Source organism: Oncorhynchus gorbuscha, linkage group LG08 (genome assembly GCF_021184085.1).
Source record: "Oncorhynchus gorbuscha isolate QuinsamMale2020 ecotype Even-year linkage group LG08, OgorEven_v1.0, whole genome shotgun sequence".
Taxonomy (NCBI): domain Eukaryota; kingdom Metazoa; phylum Chordata; class Actinopteri; order Salmoniformes; family Salmonidae; genus Oncorhynchus; species Oncorhynchus gorbuscha.
The window spans coordinates 67,094,110-67,099,413 of NC_060180.1; the positions used below are offsets into that span (position 1 = coordinate 67,094,110).

A 5,304-nucleotide genomic window follows, 5' to 3' on the forward strand; every position below is an offset into this window, starting at 1 on the left:
TTCAAGAGACTTAGACAAATAATGAGATGAGAATGGCAAAGGCTTGTACTGTACCATCATGACTTCAGTAAGACATTCAAAAAAGACTAGGATACTATTTTTGACTGTAGGGCTAGAGGCCATGTATACTCCAAATCCATTGCACAAGCCATTATGTAAATGAACCCATATTACGTCTGATCCTCGCCTGTTGCCATACACCTGCCACTGAGCTTACCTGAAACTGAGCCGCCAACGAGTTCAGCATTTCCTAAGCTCTCCACAGCAGCAGACTCCCTGAAGAAGAATCTGTGGTGCCCCTGCTTCTGGATTAACACTTTAAAGGCTGATGATCCGAGCTTCACGGGCTGTTCGTATTCCTCAACGCTCACCTAACGTGACCTCTAATGAAAACTTCACATGGGACTGGAAATCCGGAGAGTGTTGGCATTTAGGCTAAAGAGTATGTGGGACCACTAAGGGTTAACCGGTTCACCGGTACACCAGAGAGATTTGGCATTAAGTCCAGAGTCCATGGGTTAAACCAGGCAGAAACACCTGTTAGGAATCTCTCTTTGACAAGAAGTGAGATTAGTTCACATTAGTGTACTGGTTGATTAGTGTCTCATGCCTCCAATCGTCATCACGGACCAAGGATTGTAAATCAAGTGACTGACCCATAACAATAACACTGGGATGGCACAGAAGCTAAGAGGAGAGAGCTGGCCACTGGTATGTCTGATCAGAACGGTAATAATTACCAGTATCTCTGCTTCGTTGAGCCCACATGGTTTTGACTAATTTACTAATTAACTAACTGACTAATTGACCTTCGGGTGATGATACAGTATGTCACCAGCACATACACAGCTAACAGCAGCATTTTCATTATCGAAAAGTTACATACAGAAACTGTATTTTCACAAATTAAATTGTATGTGACATCAACAAGTTATGGTCCATTGCAGTTTGTAATAGTAATAGTAATGGTAACTCACTGCAAAGCCTTTGCAGAAGATAGTGGGGTTTAGGACCCATAGGATGCAACGAAATGAGAACTAGGCTTAAAGAATCAGTGATGTAGGAAACAGATAACCTATGCATGAGCAAAGATGTGTGCTTTCAGAGGTCAACTCACATAGGTCAAAACATGTATAATAAGATCATGGCAACTTTGGCAGGACACACCTTAACCTCTCTGGCTTCAGATCATCTTCAACTGTTGGTATTGTTTTATTTGAAGCTGAATATGAGTAAACATGGAGAGTTATTTGCAGTCGAGATCATCTTCGTTAAGATAAACTAATGAGATCATGCTCGGTTGATGTTGATTGCAATTGACTCGGCGTCGCTCAGCGAGTTGGAGTAGTGGGGGTGGGTGGGGAAGGGGGGCAGACAACCTGAACAGAAGCATCTCCAGCAAACAGCATGTCCACAAAGCTCTCATCTCATTCTCAACAGCGCCATGAACTCCCCTGACCTGAACAAGCTGCGGGATCACGATGTACACTGGGAGAGGATGGAGGTTACCACGGCAACGTGTGTCATGCATTATGCCGTGAACTGTGATTATTCACCTCAGCTGGGAAGTTACTGTCTTCATCCGCTCAGCAACGTGTGTGTGTGTGTCTGTGTGTGTGTGTGTGCGTGCGTGCGTACATGCATCCATGCATTTGTGTGTGCGCGGAATACTGTGTGTGCGTGTATGTGTTTGTCTCTCTCCCTCTTTCATCTGCTTCACACCATTTTGTCACAGTATACTAAAATATAATACTGTGATCGTTTTTACAAGGTGGTCCTTGTTTACATGGACCACTGATGTCACCTAAAAACATCTTCCTGCTCTGCTGTGCTCTAATTGATCACATCATCCCACCAGCATGTGGCTCGTATCATGGGACACAGAAAAACAAAGACACGGATGATCTTTTATCAATAGATTCTTTTCATATCTATCTAGTTCTTTCGGTTGAGTCAGAAAACTTTCAAAAGGACACAGGCTATCAACCTGAGAATGAAGCAGTGCAGTGTCTCTGTACCTCTCTACTTAAATGTCCTCTTCAGCAAGAAACTTTTACATCTCATAGGCCTATGTGAATGTACCTGGTGCTGAAAATATCCACATACTATATCCATCAATGTCGATTTGTCCATACCAGAAAGGCTAAAGGAACATCTTTAGTGATAGTGAAAACCGTTACAAAAAGATATGCTTCAACAAAACACAGCAGGTGCATTCTTTGTGTAATCAGGCACTGACTATGGAAATGTCACTTATGTTGTATGACATAAGAGGTAAGTAGCATAGATTAATATATCTTCCTGTGATATTTATGTCTTGAGAATGGGTCAAACCAGGCTGCCATGGCATTCTGTTTTGAGAGTACAGTTTAAGCACCGGGTTTATGTGACCACTGCTGCTGCTACTCTACCGTGCTAAAGATTACAACACAACATGTAAAGAAAGATTAGCCAAACATGTTACAGTCATTTTGACCTTAGCTCAAGCTAATCATTTACCAAGGTCCCGTTTTTTCCTAACAGAAATAATGTGTAGATCGTATAGATTCCGTACTGTAAACATTCAGCTTTTCTCAGGTCAAGAAAGGGTTAGCCGGCGATAGAAGAAACCTCAACGAGTTAATAGGAGCTGCTGTGGCAGGAAGCTCCGGGAGCCAGCTAAGTTCACGCTGAGCGGAATGTGTACACAGTGTTCCCAACTGATTCAATTTACAGGCAACGTGGGCAGATCAAGCAGTGCTCTGAGGAACGTTGAGAGGGGGAACAGAGAGGGGGAGAGGGGGACAATCCCCTTGCGAATGACAATGGTGATTGTGAAGGGTGGTGTAACAGTACCACGTGTGTCGCTGCCTGTGACTTTCTTTCTCTTTATCTTTCTCCGTAGGTGTGCTCTCTCAGAAACCCCAAAAGAGAGAGTGTGCAGGTAAAAAAGCAGTTTACTGTTGAACCTGAGCCCCTTCAGCATCGACTGGAAACTCCAGAGAGCTTCTGTTGCCAAGGCCCATCTCAGGCAATAAACCCACGGGTCACTAAGTGTGTGGCTCCAAGTGATTCATCTGAAATGGGGGCTGGCTACACTGTCCTGCTGGCAACGCAATATTGCTGGGCTTGCAGGGTTTTTATAACCAGAAGAGGCATCCCGATACAAATGATTTGTATGGCTCACTTTCAGATGATGGGCCGCGCATGCAGTGTGAACAGCTCAGGAGTGTTGAACACAATGCTCTCTGTATCTACCAAGCTCAATGTGCCTCTGATTCAGAGAGGTTGCATTAAATGCAGAAGACACATTTCAGTTGAATGCATTCAGTTGTACAACTGACTAAATTTCCCTTTCATGTTGAATATAGTTACAATCAGAGGAGGCTGGTAGGAGGAGCTATTTGAGGACGGGCTCATTGTAATGGCTGAAATGGAAAGGTATCAAACATAAGGAAACCACATACGACTCCATTCCTTTAATTCTATTCCAGCCATCACAATGAGCCCATCCTCCTATAGCTCCTCCCACCAGCCTCATCTGGGTAAAATACTGTCATGTCTCTGTGCTAGTTGGGCAGTTAAACCACATGTGAGATAGGACTCTCCTGATATAGAGGTACCATTTTTGTTGCTGTGTGTTAAAGAAAAAAGCCTGGGATAAGATATCGAGTTTGCAACCCGCACTAAACATAGATTAAGTTGCTATTGAATTGATTTGGCACTGGCAGGAAGGTGGTATTTTGTTTTGCGAGAATGATCGCTGATTGCTATTGACCCATTGTAGCTGTTTCAGACAGAGAGAGTCATGGAACTGATGAGCCCGGAGCTGGGTCTTTTCTAGTCTGAGTTTAAAGTGTGTACTTAATGGGGATGGATGTTATTTGGACATTAGGCCTCTCGCTACTGAGCTACTTGATGATAATTATGCATAAAAGGCTAGTTATAGTTTCTGAGGAGGAAAACAAAATTGTGAAGTTGTGGCTTAGACGTTAAAGGGAAAATCAGTCATTCTGATGAGAAATTATAGGGGAGACCTGGGGGTGTGGGGTCACATGTTACTGAGACAAACCGAGAGGGCATGCGTCTCATGGTGACTATGAGCGATGAATAGTAAATGGGGATTGTAACAGTGAACGGGGAGGGGCCCATGTTATATAACTTGTGTCCAATCACAGTGTGAGCAGAGAAATCCCATGAGAACAGTGCCCAACTACAGAGAGGGCTGATGTACTGTGTACACAACTGACCCCTTTACAGGAAATGTGTTTCTTGCCTTTTCATGAACTTTGTAATAAAAATCTACTGGAAGTTATACTGACATATGTATGTATGTCAGTCTATAATGTAGTTTGTGGTACAGACAACTTCAAATGTTTTCCTTGATGCCACAGGCCTGCCTAAATAACTTTTCTCCTCCAAGCCAAAACGCTGAGCTGACACTCAACATCTCAAATCAAATTTATTGGTCACATACACATGGTTAGCAGATGTTATTGCGAGTGTAGCAAAATGCTTATACTTCTAGTTCCGACAGTGCAGCAATATCTAACAAGTAAGATGTAACAATTCTACAACAAATACCTAATACACACAAATATAAGTAAGGAATAGGAATATATAAATATATGGATGAGCAATAACAGAGCGGCATAGACTAAGATGCAATAGATAGTATAGAATACAGTATATACATATGAGATGATTAATGCAAGATATGTAAACACTATTAAAGTGATATTATTAAAGTGACTAGTGTTCCATTTATTAAAGTGCCCAATGATTTCAAGTCTGTATGTAGGCAACAGCCTCTCTGTGGTAGTGATGGCTGTTTAACAGTCTGATGGCCTTGAGATAGAAGCTGTTTTTCAGTCTCTCGGTCCCAGCTTTGATGCACCTGTACTGACCTCACCTTCTGGATGATAACAGGGTGAACAGGCAATGGCTCGGGTGGTTGTTGTCCTTGATGAGCTTTTTGTCCTTCCTGTGACATCAGGTGCTGTAGGTGTCCTGGAGGGCAGGTAGTTTGCCCCCGGTGATGCGTTGTGCAGACCGTACCACCCTCTGGAGAGCCCTGCGGTTGTGGGCGGTGCAGCTGCCATAGCAGGCGGTGATGCAGCCCGAGAGGATGCTCTCAATTGTGCATCTGTAAAAGTTTGTGAGGGTTTTAGCTGACAAGCCAAAGGCTGTTGAAGATGATCCTCCTGAAGCTGTTGCACCTTCTCAACCTCACTGTCTGTGTGGGTGGACCATTTCAGTTTGTCCGGAACTTGAAACTTTCCACCTTCTCCACTGCTGTCCCGTTGATGTGGATAGGGGGATACT

At 43.5% G+C, this 5,304-nt stretch overlaps 1 long non-coding RNA gene across 1 annotated transcript; it reads left to right on the forward strand.

The window, feature by feature from the left end:
• Positions 1-238: 238 nt before the first annotated feature.
• LOC124041004 lies at positions 239-4,290 on the forward strand. The gene is made up of 2 exons (XR_006839836.1): positions 239-711; positions 2,885-4,290. It is a non-coding gene; the product is annotated as an uncharacterized LOC124041004 (long non-coding RNA).
• Positions 4,291-5,304: the final 1,014 nt, after the last annotated feature.